General features: G+C 40.2%; 1 long non-coding RNA gene across 1 annotated transcript; it reads left to right on the top strand.

Annotated features, from left to right (window-relative positions):
- Window positions 1-14,172: 14,172 nt before the first annotated feature.
- LOC111636260 lies at window positions 14,173-16,539 on the top strand. The gene is made up of 3 exons (XR_002758509.1): window positions 14,173-14,235; window positions 15,836-15,925; window positions 16,004-16,539. It is a non-coding gene; the product is annotated as an uncharacterized LOC111636260 (long non-coding RNA).
- The last annotated feature ends 237 nt before the right edge of the window (window positions 16,540-16,776 follow it).

Genomic DNA, 16,776 nt, shown 5'->3' on the forward strand with positions numbered 1-16,776 from the left:
CTATTTAGCCAAAAACGAGTTTCTAGCTGTGTGGTTATTTAAAATAGCGTGTTTATCAGAAGTGAGTGCACTCAGTATCGTAACCGAAGCTCAACCTAGTGCCACATGTCTCCTAAATTTTTTCGGAAAGGTTACATGCTGGAATTGATACAATTACAACTTGTGGTCGACAGAAAAGGATCCCACGATGAGTACATTAAGCAAAATTTTGTTAGAAAAATAAAATTTTGCTTAATGTACTCATTGTGGAATCATGTAATGTTTTAATCTTGTAATTTCTTCCTTGCTACACCATATTTTGCCCTGGATATGTGAGTATTACAGATTGAAATATTATTATTTCTTTTTCAGATGTACGATAATTTTATCAGCATCGAAAAGGTTTCTTCTGCAAATCTACCATTGACATTCAAATTNTTTTAAGCACGAATGGTTAATAATTAGTTTAACGATTATTTATAAACTTCTTGTTTTGTTTGAACGTTTAGTTCAAATTATAACATTATGTAAAAGGACCGTTATTTAAATAAAGGCTTACAATATTGTTTCAAAAAGTGATATTATACAAAGTGTTATTCGATTCGTCAAAGCTCTTTTTGAAGCATCTTGCGGACCAAGTATACATCGTTTTTACGCGAACGGTCGCGTAAAAACGATGTATACTTGGTACACTTCCTGTAAAAACGGTCTTAACGGTTATCGAGGTTCCTGTGTTTGCCCTAAAGACACAGTGGTGTTACTCCTGACAACTTTGGTATCAACAAAGTGGTACTGACTCTTCAGTCTCGTGGTGTCGAAGCATAGGGAGATCTTCGCGCATGGTCATACACTTTTTGGGCTGCAATTGTAAAAATTATAGACCTATAAATTCCCACTCTTGGCTGTCCGTCTGTATTTTCTTAATCTCGAGAATTGTGATAGAGACATGAAAGTTGCGACAAGCTATGGAAAGGAAAAAAGTATATGGCCCCGATTAGCTGTATAATAACGACCGGTATGTACGGGAAGTCACGTTATTTCTATTGAAGAATTGCTTTTTAACGAGAGCCCCTGTACATCATTTTTTCCTGTTAACAATAGACTCATGCCGAATACCTTTCGGGAGAAAGTATTGAATTTAAATATGATAACTGTTCGTGTTCTTCGGTAATTTTTTATTGTTAATCGGGGCCTCCGAATTTCATCGTTTCCAGATCTAGTTTTGTCATTAATCCATGTAACTTTGTTTTCGAGTTTAAGGAATGACAGGCGAACAAACGGAGAACATTGGGCATTTATAGGTCTACAATTTTTTAAGTTGCAGCTCAATAAATCAGCAACGAGTTGCGTAACTTTCCCGGTAACAACATTCAAAATTGCATGTAGTGCTATCTGTTACGATATTATAAAAAAATCTTACGTTATTAGTTATGATCAAATGGCGAAAAGCTTAATTTAGGGGTAGAGACACAATTTTATAAAATCTTGTAAATGCTAATAACGAGTAAAATCTTCAAGTCAGATTACAATCGAGTCCCTTTTTACACACGACATTTTTCCCCCTTCGATCATTAACCATTAAAATTTAGTGGAATATATCTTCTATATACTGAAACTTCCAGAAAAAATTTAGACGAAAGATACAGCTTCAAAATAGGTGAACAAAATCGTGGCTCCTCACACACTAACATTCATGCATGAAGTAAACCCCGAAATTTGTTTGCATTTCTCGACGTTATAAAAGTCTCAGAGTCCAAAAATGTGAAAATCTTAGGGAGCTTTTCGTGATCGATCACCGTACTTTCTCTCTGTCATATGTTATAGCAGGAAAGTAAAACAAGAAGAACAAGAAGTAGAAGACAAATAATAAGTAATAGACAAATACGATAAATAATGGAACGAAGTGAAAGAAGAGGAAAATGGTGATTTCTAGATAAAACTTTGCTTTAACTGCAATCATTTTCAGACTAATGCCATTTAAAGTAATTTCGTATTTTTGACAGGAAGAAACAAAACTATTAATAAAATATAAATTAATATTCATATTCAATTTCGCTATCATTAAAATATTCTTATTCGTATGGAATTGTAAACGGACTTCACGAAGAAATGAATTACCGTGCCTATAAATACTGCAAAGTATCTGAACAATTTTAAAAGCTTATCTTATCAAAAATCCCATTAAACATCTCTATGCTGAAGATAATTACAAATTCAATAAATTGATTAGAAGAAAATTAATCTGCGCCCAACAACTATCGATTAAAATTGTTTCTGGTAGAAAGAATTTCTGTAAAGGATATTAAAGCACATTTAGAGTAAAATAATGGTATATAAAGTAGAATTTTCAAATAAAAGTAGATAAAAGTGTTATTAAGTTGTTTACTGATTGTGCATCACCGAGCACTTACACTAAGTGAAAGGTAAAGGCAAATTTTCAAATAAAATCAATATTACACCATAGCAACGCAAAACGACAAAAGGGCTTTCATTGTCAGTTGCTCGCTGTAGTGTTTTACGTAAACGGAATATTTCGTAAACTAAAAATAATTCGTCTTATTCAGAGAAGAAATGCTGTCACTTCGAGAGAAACAACGTTGTATGGGATATTTATTAGCCCCTGTATTTAATTCAGCTAAAGTATTTGGTCTATATTTTTGGAATCCCTGTCCATGTATGGAAGACGAAACAAAAGCAAAGAATTATTTTCGATCGAATTTATTTAAGGCATATTGTTCTTTCATAGAAATATTTCTATGGGCAATGGCCTTGCTTTCATCAATAAGATTACTAAATATGAATATTTATTTTTTAAGAGTTGTCAAAATATTCGGAATTTATGCATTGGAAGCGTCAGTAGTCTCTGCGTTAATGGAGATATATATTGCTGGGCAGTTCAGTATTCTGAAAAGGAAGAAAATTTATTGTCACTGCGTATTGAGCAGTTATCGAGGGGAATCGATAATATCCAATCGTATAGAAGTGTATGCGATGTATTTCTTATCTTTATTATTTATCATATTTATTATATTTACCGGGATATCCGGAATATCGTTTTTTGAAGAAATAAAGAGACAAAATGAAACTGACACAGAAGCATTTCTTTTATCTTTCCTTTATTCTGCGTATCATATTTATTTCGTTGGCCAAATCATTTCTTTTGTCTTAGCGTGTGAGGCAATTTGCTTTATTCTGCAGAAAAGATACTTGATGATGTCAGAAGAGATAAATGAAATTGCTATTGAAAACCATTTCCTGCAAAAAATATTGGAAGAAATACTACAAAAACACGTGGAACTTTGGGGATTTTTAACAATGATTAACGAACAATTGGATATTTTATTACCTTTGGTTTACACGATTTTTCTTTATTTCACGTCTTTCGTTTGGTAAGCGACAATATTCGTTAAATTACAACCGATATTAGCAATTAGTTTAACATTAATGTCCTTAATTATTTTGTTTGGAATGTTAAGTATATCTTGGAGACTTTCTCATTTAACAAGTCTGGTAAGTATTTTTATTTCTATGGTAATTGACGATTGTATTATAAATGTTTCGACTTAACATTATGGGATAATACGTGATCAGAAATATCCTCAGGCATCTCTCGTTAAGCATCTGTATTTTATTTCTGTCGAAATTTATAAAGAAAAGTCGATTTCTCATTATTTATTATAGAAAATATAAATACAGTACAAATCTAGCAGCTTATCTATATATTTCACCCATTTAACGGGTATCTGGCTGTCTGTCCGCGTAACGGATACCAAAAACGGTCACTAGATGCGCCCTAGCGAAGATTTTAAATTAACAATAAATTATATTTATTTGTAATAGGAATTTATTATTGATATGAATTTTTATTTATACCACCGAATGGTATAAATAATTATTATGTGCCTTGCCTTATTATTTGCCTTGATTAACCTTGCGCCGCACGTTTACTACATCCCGTGACTCACAAGTCAGTGAACGTCGCGCATTGACTCACGGGAAATTTGTTGAAAAAATGGCGGATACATTTAAAATCGAGGATTACAAGCGAAGGTAAATAAACAAATTAAACTATTTTAAAGTATTTATAGAATATTTAATAGATAGAAATGTAGATCCGTATGACGCGATTGGAACGGTAAGATTTACTTTCCGAATGAAGGGGGTCGCGACCCCCCTTTGTGCGAACAATAAATGTCTAATGAACCATACCCTTACGCGTGATCCTTCCTTTAGATATAGCCCTCCGAAAATTATTTTATGGGTCATGTGACCGCCTGTTTGCCACAATTTACTCTGCGAATGAGCGGGTCGGCGACCCCCCGCGCGCGGTAAGGCTCCCTTTTGACCACGATGTCACGTGACCGCAAATCACGTAGGCGAATTTTCATGGGTTTATATCTCGCGAAGGGTCCCGAGTAGGGGTATGGTTCCTTTGCCTTTATTGTTTGCACAGGGGGCTACAGTTTGGAGGGTTGCCACCCCTTCATTCGGAAGGAAAATCTTACCATTGGGACTTTAACGGAAGTGTACAGCATATTCATAGGAACAAAAAAGTCAAAGGAACCGTGCCTCATGGAAATTTGTAAATAACACCCACTAGGGAGCGTCCCGGGCTACAAGTATATATATATAACACAGATCACACTGTAGACAACGTCCGGAAGTTTTTCGGTTTCGTTTTCAGTTACCGATGGACGCCATTTTTGACTGTCGTGCTTTAATCATCAATAGAAAGTGCTCAAAGGGTTTTTTCCTTTACGAGAAGGGCGAGGTTTTTCCCTACAGTTATTTCTGAGACTAGAGGAACCTGTTGGGGAAGATTCCCTGGACCCTTGGGGTTTTTCAGGTAGGAGTGTTTTAGTACTCCGTCGTGGAGGTTATTCCGAGTGAAGGAAGGGCTTCTCCCCAGCGAGGATGCCCTCAGCCACGGCCGCCAGACTCGGCGGATCGCGGTGATCTTACTGAACTTCGCTTTTTCGCCCCTTTAACGGAAGTGGAAAAATTACATTCCATTAGCCGGCCGCTTCCCCCGGAGCAAGTTTACACGGTATTTCTGGAGGGTCAGAGTCCCCTTCGCCGTCTTCGCCCGGCGGAACTTCATGCAACACTTAAACAACACTTCACACACCCGGAAAGCTTACAAGACGTCCGGTATTCGCGGGCAGGCGCTCTTATACTTAAATCTTGCGACCCACAAACAGCGGAGGAGGCCCTACACATCGCAGACTTGGCTGGAACACAAGTTAGGGGCCGATTGGCACCCGATTGTGCGCTTACTGCGTATCTCGTGCGAGGTGTCGATACGTCAATAGCTGTAACAGAGATATACGACATACTTTCGGATAAAAACATTCCAGTCATAGAAATACGCCGCTTCACGCGGAGAGAGGGGGACTCAGTAGTTCCAAGTCCCACAGTTTACTTGTCAGTGGCAAGTGCTACAAAAATGGAGACAATTACTTTATACTATCAGCGCTACAGATGTGAAAGGTACATTCCTCGTCCACGTTTCTGTGAACGGTGCCTTTCTTTCGGCCACTCAGCCGCTTCGTGCAGAGGCCGACGTAGATGCATCAGATGCGGAGCGGATCATGAACCCAATGAATGTAATGCTGTGCGGAAGGACTGTGTCCGCTGCAGAGGAGCACACAAGGCGAACTCTCCCCAATGCGAAGCATACCAGCGCGAGGCTCGCATACTCAAACTTTGCGTAACACGCAGGTGTTCATACCAAGAAGCGAAGAGATTGCCCGAATGTCAGAAAGTGACCTATGCCACAGTGACAGCTACACATAAGCCGACGAAACCCAAGGAAGCCTCCCGACGGCCCACTCGGGGAGAGGAGAAGCCTGTCCGGGGTCCCCCAGCTTTGACCGACGACGTCCCGTCATTGACAAGCAGAATCGCTCTTTTAGAATCTACAGTAGAGGCGTTACAGGTGGAGATCCGCAATCTCAACAAAAAACTACAGTCTCGCCAGACAGTCCCAGATCAGGTAACCCAAACCCTAAAATGCGAGCAGAATATGGACATCACGCCAACAATGTCCACGTCCAGTAAGCGGGCATCTAACCATGCGGAATCAACAGCCGCGGAACAACAAGCCAAAAAGAAAAAAGGCACAAAACTTCGACACACAGCCGCACCGGACATATCTGACACTGAGGACACACCATCTGACACAGATATGTCCCAAACCACAAACACATCCAGGGCAAACCCTCTAGAAGATCTAAGTCTTACAACCCTGGCCGAACAAGTAAAAATTCGCAACCGTCAGCAGAAAAAGCACCCTCCCCATGTCTAATGCTACCAGTAATCAGACAACCATTCGAATTATTCAATGGAACGCGAGAGGCCTTCGTTCCAAACGGGACATTCTCATAACCATGCCTTGGTTCCGGGAGATAGATGTTCTTCTCATCCAGGAGACGTGGCTGACCCCGGGCACAACATTTACCCTACCTGGTTTCTCTCTGTTCCGTGATGACCGCTCTTCCGGTCAGGGAGGGGGACTCTTGACGGCTATAGCCCAAAGGTGGCCAGCACACCACATACAAGGCCACACGAATGTCTCCGACCTGGAAGTCCAAGTGACCCAGGTGTACTTTACAGACCACCCTTTCACTTTTGTGAATGTTTATGCACCCCATGGTATCAGTCAGGAAGCCATGCTTAATGATTTACTACCGGTCGATCGCCGCCTTTGCCTCAGCGGGGACTGGAATGCTCATCATCCGCACTGGGACAAAAATTGTGTCCACCCAGACGCTGCTGGAAGAATACTTTTCGATTGGGCCTCTTCTGAAAACATATGTTGCTGGAACACGGGACAGCCAACACATTTTTGGTCTACAGGAGAGTCGGCTATTGATTTTACATTTGGGTACCCGGACCTGATGGGTTCAGTTCTTTGGCAACCTCTTTCTGATACACTCACTCAATTGCTGTTACACTCACTCAATTGCTGTTACACTCACACAGACGGGAGCTCAGAGGGGGAGCATCGGGGCGCCTGAGGCATTTCACAAACTGGAACCAATATTCTGATGACCTAGACCAGCGCTGGTTAACGGAAGGTACTCAACCAAAAAATTACGAGGCTCTCATTGTTGACCTCCGGAAGGCGGTGAAATCGAATACCATTGCCAGGTCCTACACTCAGTCGGGACAGCCTCCATGGTGGACCCCAGAGTGTAGCTGGCTACGGGCTAGGAAACGCCGAGCCTTTCGGTTGGCCTGTAAACTGGCCTCTATTGGCTGGTGGAACCAATATAAGTGTTACGGGGCCATGCTTCGCCAAAAGACTCGCCAATCTCGACGGGAGTGGTGGGGGCGCATGTGTGCCAACCCACCCTCCCAGGCAACACTCTATCAAATTTTTTGTCGATTACGGAATCCCCCACCGACCTCGACTGCCATCAACATTATACAGACAGCAGACATCTTACTCACCCCCACACTTCAGGCCAACGCCCTCGCTAATCACTTCGGTAGGGCTCGTCAGACAGGCACCTTTGCCCCTCTCGGCCCTCCCCGGCAGGGGCCTCTTCTCCAAGACGACAGCCCATTTCACATAGTAGAACTACAAAGGGCCCTTCATCGGACGTGATGTAAGACCCCAGGCCCTGACGGGGTATGTGCGCAAGCGTTAAGATCTCTCTCCTTGAGGGGAAGAAATGTACTTCTGGATAAATTGAATGATATCTGGTCCAGGGGATCTTGCCCTTCAGAGTGGACAATCGCCACGATAATCCCGATCCTAAAACCAGGCCGAGAGGCGACAGACTGTTCAGCTTATCGCCCTATCTCACTCACATCACACATAGCTAAGGTGTTTGAAAGGATGCTTCTAGACAGGATTCAGATCATGGCTGTCCGGAATGACATTTTCCACAGGCATCATTTTGGGTTCCTTCCCTACAGGGGGGTAGAGGAAGCGCTGGTTGTTTTACACCATCACATAGCAGTGGCAAGAGCGAGACGCTACTGGGTCTACTTGGTGGCCTTGGATCTGGCGGGGGCATACGACTCTGTCTGCCAAGAGGGCCTCTTGGCCAAACTGGAGCACTATGGCTTCAGAGGGAGGTTACTCAGGTGGCTAACCTTATTTCTTCGTAATCGCACTTTCCAGGTTCGCTGGCGAATGGCGCTCTCCCACCCCAGGGCCTACCCACATGGTGTCCCACAGGGTAGTGTGCTGGCTCCGTTCCTTTTTACTCTATACATGGCCGATCTATGGTCGGTACTGCCCACTAATGTAATTGTGATTCTTTACGCCGATGACCTCTATCTGGTTTCCAGCAGTACCAGCCCAAGTCTGGCCACTCACCGTGCACAGACAGCATTGAACCATATAGAACAATGGGCGACGATGTGGAGCCTATCTTTCACCGCAGGCAAAAGCGCCGCCATAGACTTTTCGCCAAAAATGAACCGCCCCCCGCTCTCCTTGACTCTTAATTCTGGTCCCATCCCCCAGCGCACATCAATACGCATCTTGGGCATCTTTTTCACTCAGACTCTCACTTGGAGAGCTCACGAAAGTTATTTGCGCACTAAACTGACTCAAGCCGGCAACTTCCTTAAGTATTTCGCTACTCGCCGGAATGGTGCTAGAACAGACAACCTTCTTCGGATGATGTATAGCGTGATGTGCCCAATGGCGACCTTTGGTAATAACCTGCAGGAAGGCGCGCCACCCACTACAATTCAACGTATTCAAAAACCACTCCACACTGCCCTCCGTATCGCATTGGGCGTCCCTAAAACCACCCCAATCATCTCGCTATACACTGAAACGTCTTATATACCACTGCATCCCAGGCTCTGCCAAAAAGCGTTGGCAAGCGCTATCACCCATATCTCTAGGGGCTTACATAGCCCACTGCACCCGCTTTTTTAAATGGCACATGGCTTAGATTACTATCGCTGGCGCCCGTATCAGAGACTGTATATACACAGAATAATATCCCTTATAAGTCAGGAGGGCCTCCCGATATCCCACCTTTATCAGCAGAAACATACTCCGCCCAACGTGGCCCAGGTTTATCCTCACTTACGCCTAGAAGAGCTTACTCGATCTCCTTCGGAATCCCCAGAAATCGCATTCGCACGATTCCGAGAGATGCAAATGTCAATCTGGCAGGGACGGATCCTCATAGGATCGGATGCCTCCAAGTCAAGGATCCGCACGTCGATAGGGATTGTCCTCCTGGATCACAACATCAGGGAGACCTGGCTGTTACATAATTCTTGCAGTGTATACGGGGCAGAAGCCCTGGGTATAAAACGGGCGCTACACCTTAGCTCAAGCCTAGACAGTCCATCAGTCATATGCTCTGACAGTAAGTCCGCCATACAGGAGATAGGCAATATCTCCTTCTCATCTCTGGCACTTCTTATCGACATCGCGGACAATATTAGTCAACATCCCAAACTCATAGAAATCGGGTGGATCCCTGGTCACGTGGGAATTTATATCAACGAGGCGGCGGACAGAGCCGCGAGAACAGATACCCCTTCAGGCTCTTGGAGTGGGTCACTTATGGCCCACGACTTGATCCGGGAGTATAGAGAAAAACAAAAATTAGAGATTACAGATTTGTGGTCAGAACACTTGCGTAATAAAGGCCGAGACCACCTTAGACCCTTCGCCCCCTGGCCTTACAGGCACGCTTCTTCTCGGAATGCGGAGACCCTTTTGGCCCGCCTATGAACTGACACTGCCCCTCTTAACGGGTTCCTCTTTTCTAGAAACCTATGTGTTTCACCAGACTGTCAACATTGTGGTGCTCAGGAGACATCCGGACATTTTTGGTTGACGTGCCCGAGATATACGGACGCCCGACAAGAACTCGCTTGTACTCTGAAGATCGATCTCGCAATCATCCAGACTTTAGCACCCATATATTGGGCAAGAACAGACCTCTCACCTAGACAGCACGTGCAGGCCCTCGAACGTTACGTAGCACGCACACATCGATTTGACTAATTGCGGACAAGAGTTCATCGGAGAAAAGGTGACCAGCCAGAATCTCCATATCAGAGAAGGAAAGAAGAAGAAGAAGAAGTAAACAACCTCCTGATACAGTGCTTCAGCAAGGCTACACTCGGGGTGTCAGGCGAGTAGGTCTACCTTCGCTGCAAGATAAGTGTTGCCGTGATATTTGATAATAGGAAAGCTTTGTTTTTGTAAGAAGTCGACTTCCTAGAACAATCAGTTAATTGTGCGTCAGACTGACACGCGAATAACTGATTGCCCCTGGAAGTCGCCTTTAATCTTAACATTGTTTTTCACACGTATATAAATTTGAAATAAATAAATAATGAGGTTAAAAATAATCGCACAATATGAATTTACATTTTAGAGAAAATACAAGGGAAGCGGCATGCCACTCAGTGTTAGGGTGTTAATTCGAACACAGATCTGAGACAAACTCCCAAAGAATAAGAGTATAATAAAACAGAACCTTTACGAAAATACACCAAGTTTACACACGCGATACACAACTCACAATTTTTCATTTACACAAATTATGCCTGCAAGTCTTATCACTTCATGTCGAAGTAAAAGTCACTATTAATGTCACAAACACAAACAAGTCTCAAACAAGTCTCGAAAGATCATCTGCGTTGTTCAGATGTGCTCCGGGACAATGCTTGAGGATGATGTTGTATCGCGGTGGAGCCAATGCCCACGTTGAAGTCTCGATGACTGAGGTGCGCTCTTTGTCAAAATGTCTGAGTTGATAAACATGTGGATTTACAATCGATCGCTGCCTGAGTGAAGAATACCGTTTTGGACGAGTGCCACTAAAATCGGTTCTACCTCTGGTCGTTGAGAAACTATATGATTCTTGCTGACAATTATTTATAAGAGGATTTCCATGATCTGTTTTATCTTTCCTAATTCTTTTCTGATCCGTTTTGTTGTCTGATTATCCTTTAAAGAGAGCTTTTCCATTTCTGTTGTGAGAATTGTGTAACTATTATTATTACTACCACCAGGTCCTGTGTGGCTACCATCTCTTCTCCTATTTCTTCCTCTAGACTAGTTGTTCCCAAACTTTTTTGATTCACGGCGCCCTTATTAAATCTAGATTTTTCAAGGTGCCCCTAAATTCTAACAAGTACAGTTTGCGAAATAGAGAAATAGCCAATATATTTTTTATTAAAAATTAATGATTTGTACCAAGTCTGTTAGATGTCACATCCTATCACATTGAATTGAAAATGGAAGTAAAATTATGAAAATTTTATAATATTCCGTGGCGCTGCTGCGAGGAGGCTGTGGTACCCTGGGGCACCGCGGTGAACACTTTGGGAACCGCTGCTCTAGACTGACATTTAACTTGATAATTTGTTGGTGATTGCCTCCACAATACGACGGCTTATAATTTTCTTTATTACTTTGTATACTTTCATTTGTTTCTTTCTTAGATTCTTGTAAAAATTTTGAATTTTCGAATGTTTGCGATGCACTTTAGCTGCATTTTCTTCTTGTTCCGAATAATTATTATTTATTCTACCTCTATTAAAACCTCTGTTGCAATGCGTCCACGATTCATTTCTTGTAATTTTTGGTAAGCGGTTTGATCCTGCCAATTTCGTGTGTACTTGGCACGACCTCGCCCCTATCTTCTCTGGGCACGTGGAGGACCTTCACTTCTAATATAACCATAAATTGATATTAAGTCTTCTCTAGATTTTGCAGCCTGTTCATCTTCAAAATACAAATCATGATCCCATCTATCTTGAACTAACCATGATTTTTTTTTCTTTTTATCTCTAGTATTCCTTTTCTCAGTATCAATTTCTGTATTTGAATTAATACGATTATGACGTTCATAAAATTCTTCTTCTATCTTGCGATTCTCTCCTCCAGACGCCTCTTTCTCCTTCGATGTCTGAGTTATGGCTACATCTCCATAGCTGACAATTCCCGTTTCCTTGCAAACCGAGCTTTTAATTTTTTTTCTTCCAGCAATTTGTAAACACCTGGCGGTATGAGACAGTTTTTCGGTCAGTGCCACCATAATTTCTACAGGAGATAATAAATTTTGATTGCAGTGGTCATTAACAGTCATAGGGAGTTTTACTATATGTTTCCTCGGGCACAAGATCGGGATTTGTGTGCCTGAATTTACGATAACTGAAGTATCTCGCTCATCTATGTTTATTGTAACGTATTGTAGAGGTTGAATGCTAGGAGCTGACTTCAAATCGCCGCTCATTTTTCCCCCAAAGAGTTCTGATTTCGTGCTCGCCACTACTGTGCTGTCGTTTTGTCTCCAGTCTATCGAAAGTCGTCGATTATGGGCAAATCCCTTATCTTCTGCGGCCAAAATGTAGAAATATGGTGGGATGATCTACAAATGAAGCATTCCCTCCGTTTTATTTCCTGGAGATCGTTAGATCTGTTTTCCTTAGTACCCTGAAGATTTGGAAAGCACCGCAATTACCTTTGCAGATCATTATACGTTTCGGTTATGGCTCTTCCTTTACTTTCGAAGTATAGATCACATTCTGTTGCCATGTCGATAGGGTTAATCCAGCCCTCGCCCTGACGAACGCTTATATGAGCCACCGTGTTGTCATTTAACGTCTGGAAGAATCTATCCAAGACGATTTGTTGTTTTAGAGTCTCAAGGTCCTCGACTTTCCTCAACTAATATTAATATTTCCAAGCCGATGCAATAAATTGCATGTGCGTCTAATTAGGCCTATGCATAGCTCTTCAGAAATTTTCTAGGCAGTATTGAGCTGGCGGTTCGTATTATCGTAGTACTAATTTCTCAACGCTTACGTAATCCCTTAATGACTCGTCTCTGCTTATATATATTAAATTGAAATGCTTGCGGCCATTTCGCTCAGAACATTAATCATTATTTCTGCTTTCATCTCCTTTGGAACATTCTTTAATTGGAACTCTCGCTCTAAAAATAAGAAAAATAGTTTTCAATTTTAGGATCTATTTGAGACTGGCAGCGTTAACGTTTTTACACGTTTAATTAATTTTTCAATAGACATATCAAACCCATTATTATGCGGCTATCGGCAAGGTTGAAATTATTGGAATTATCAGCATTATCTCCAATTTTATCTCAGCTTGTAGCCTTTCCTGTTCTCTGTTTTTCCTTTTGTTTCCCTTTCCTTTTAGTAATGCTCGAGATCAGAATTTCCAATAGGAAATCCAGGCCCTTATTAAAATTATTACTTTTTATAATAAGTTCCCATAACTCCTGTACGTTCAGACCATCGTCTATTGTGCCACGAAGCTTTTCCTCCAATATACGTAGCTCTTCATTTTAAATTTCCTTTACGCTTAGAATTACGCCGTGAAATTTTGTTCCCGAAAGGTAAAAAAAAATTTCCTACACCTTCTCTGACGTAAAACCTGTATATTCTTCAAACCTTTGTGCAGTAAGTAGAGTCCATTCCCAACTATCTTGTTCGGGGATACCGCCAATGTAGAGAATACAGTATCGCCACAGGTCTCTTTTTAACAAAAATCTGTAAACGAAACGAATTCGAAACATTCTTTTTTACTCCTCCAAAAAAACGAACTTTCTTCTTGAAACTCGCGGCGTTCGAATTTCGTTATCCGTTACACCGTAGGCAACTTCTCGATTCAGGCCATATTCGGGGGAGAAAGGCGAGTAGGTCATTACATACCACTAAATTCACCAACAGGGTAATATGTGGTCTGTTCGGTCGAAAACATATGCTTTCGGGTGTAGGGTGATTCGAAAGACCGTGTTTATTACGAGCATCTACACTCGATGTGGAATGTGAAGGCCAGCATAGTAAGATCCTACTCTGAGATTTCTGCTGAAATGTTACGTGCTGCAGTTGATAACGTGGTTTTACAACTGCAAAGTGGTCGACAGAAAAGTATCCTACATTACACATGCTGAAAATATGTAAAATGTAATTTTATTTTAAAAATAAAATATTGTTCACTGTTCTTATAATTGTTATAATTACAGCGTCATATTTACTACTGGTGGTGAAAATTTCAAGTAATTTTTCCCATTGTAAGTTTCTTTTCAGTGATCATGTGCATTACATGTATATTGGTTTAGTTGGGTAAGCTCTACTCGTGTCTGAGTACTATCAGTTTAATTCTTCCCAGTCTGTATAATGCTACAATCACAGATTGAAATAGTATTATTTTCTTTTCAGATGTACGATAATTTCATCAGCATTGTGAAGATTTCTTCTGCGAATCTACCGTTAACATTCAAATTTAAGGTAAGTGAATACAGTATTAGGAAACACTACATGTATATTTAAGACAACTTAAATATACATGGTCTAGCATATTAAATACACTTTCAGTATGATAGATTTCATCCATTTGAACAAAATCTGACACAAATACAGTAAAACATATGTAAAACGGATTGGCACTGTACAAGATTTTTGAAAATTTGGCAGGTTTTACCGTACTTTGTTTCTATCAGACATATGGAAATAAATAAATAAATTATGGGTTTAATTATATATATAATTAAATTATGGGAAAGTTTAATTATATTGTATATAATTAAACTTTTTTCAATCCGAAAAGAGAAAAAATATAAACATGTTAAATATAAATTTCGTACGTTAAAAATTCGTAAAAAGTTGGAGTTTCATCGAAAAGAAATGTAGTTTGAACTAAATTTTACCCTTGTCAACAAAAAGAACCTACCGTGTTGACTATACTTACCATGCAAACTGCAGTTTATTTCGATAATTCGTCCAGTTTTAAATAAATTTTTAAAGTTTTTCCAAACTTTTTGTCTACTCTGTATTGCACCTTATTTTTCCGATTGAACCACCAGGTAAAAAGCATGGGAAACGTTTCGAAGTAAGATATTGTATAACGTAATGCAGTTAACAATGTAATAACAATGACAAGAGATAGGTTTAAGTAAAGTTGCAAATCAACTAATGGCCGAGTGGGAAAGCATTACCGCTAAACAGACGTTTCTCACATCTCTGGAGATCACACCGTGCGGTATTTGTTTCTGTCGAGGTATGTAAAAAGCACGGTTTATGTTTTCATTACTTACTGTCTTTGGAAAAGCGCAGGAATTGAAGTAACACTGCAATTGTGACCATCCAGAAAGACATTCTTATTATGCGTCGTTCGAACTAGACGGCTACTTGGATAACACGTTATCAAAGTCCGTACACAGAACGTCCGTACTTCTTTAACCGAAACTTGAATAGTTTGTAGTTCTAAATTATCATTGATTGTTTAACCTGAAATATTGTCAAAAATATTGCGTGAAATCCAATAATTTATTTCGTATTTTTGTTTATTCGTTTATTGCAAACTGCCATACGAGCAATCTGTAGATCTAATCTACAGGAAGTACGCTTCCTGGAAGTCTTCTATAGGAAACTGGCCTCAACTTAGGTGTTACTAATGTAAGGAAAACTCGGTAAACTATATTTGGCCGATAGTTCGCGAGGCGAATTCAGAAGCAAACTGCCAGTGTTCAGTGGTTTTATCCATTGGAACACTGGTGGACCCAATATTCATTTTTTATTACCCTGTATAAAAGTGAATTGGTAGACATTGGATAGCTAAGAACACGGTAATTATCTCAAATGTTGTAACTGTTATGTACGAATAGATGAAAATGATTTTAATTCATTCGAAAAATCTGCAATAATTAAGGTATTTATTACAATAATTCTTTTGTAAAGTAATATAATCTCTGGTATCTAAAAATTTCGAGATTTCAAATAAACCCAGAAACACTTAAGTTAAATTATAGACCCTCAATGATTAAACAAGGAAATACTGGATTTTATTATTATAAACTGATTAAGATTATTATAATTTTTTCTTTAAAAGATAAACGACTTTATGAAGAGATTTGGAAAGATTCCTCTTGGCATATCGATTGGCGGATTCTTCTACATAAAACGGAATTTCCCGATAAGAGTAAATTCTTATTTGTTTTCTAATGGTATAGATACACGTCACGTATACATAATATTAATTAATGGTTATTGTTTTCAGGTAATCAGTACTCTTTATTCGATATTTTCTTCGTGTATTGAAGTGAGCGGAATTTTAAAGAAAGAAAAAAATTGCACGGTCAAACATGGAAAGAACATGTTTCGTTTTCTCAGTTAATGAAACTAAGTCGCATTTCGAAGAAATTTAACCAATTGCTATCTACAAAAGAGATAATGACTGATCTTTTCGGACTGTAAGGAAATGTTACTAACAAATTTTATGGAGCATCAAATAACGTTAGTTTACAGGTTTACCGTGAAACTCAAAGAATAGCAAACTCGAAGTTTCGGCGAAAAGATGATAGATAGCCCACCAGTAGCCAAGCGGTTCCTTTCCCTAAACACGGGAGTTCGATGGACGGTTCGCGCCTCGCTAGGACGAGCTGGCCACGTGGAGTTTTCCGGGTTTTCTCCACGTCTGTAATGCCTGAATAGGGGCCAGTTACTCTTAAAAGACCTCCCGGAAGGCATAATTGTTTACGTATAAACAGTGGTAAGTTGTGATGTCACATCGTACGTCACAACTTTTTAAAACGTTAATAGGAAAAAATGTACCTATCATCATCAAGTTTAATAATACAGTAGAACCTCGATTATCAGGACTAATTGGAGATGAAGGTAGTCCGGATAAGGAAAAATCCGGATAATCGAAACAAATACTTTAATTTGTGTTTTAATGATAATACAACACGTTTTCTTTTCGATGACATATCGGTAATATTAAAAGTAAATACTGTATTTAAATCGTGATCAAATTTTCAAGAAACAAACGTT

Source organism: Centruroides sculpturatus, unplaced genomic scaffold, assembly GCF_000671375.1.
Source record: "Centruroides sculpturatus isolate CEXI.00-Female unplaced genomic scaffold, Cexi_2.0 scaffold1075, whole genome shotgun sequence".
In the NCBI taxonomy this organism is placed as follows: Eukaryota; Metazoa; Arthropoda; class Arachnida; order Scorpiones; family Buthidae; genus Centruroides; species Centruroides sculpturatus.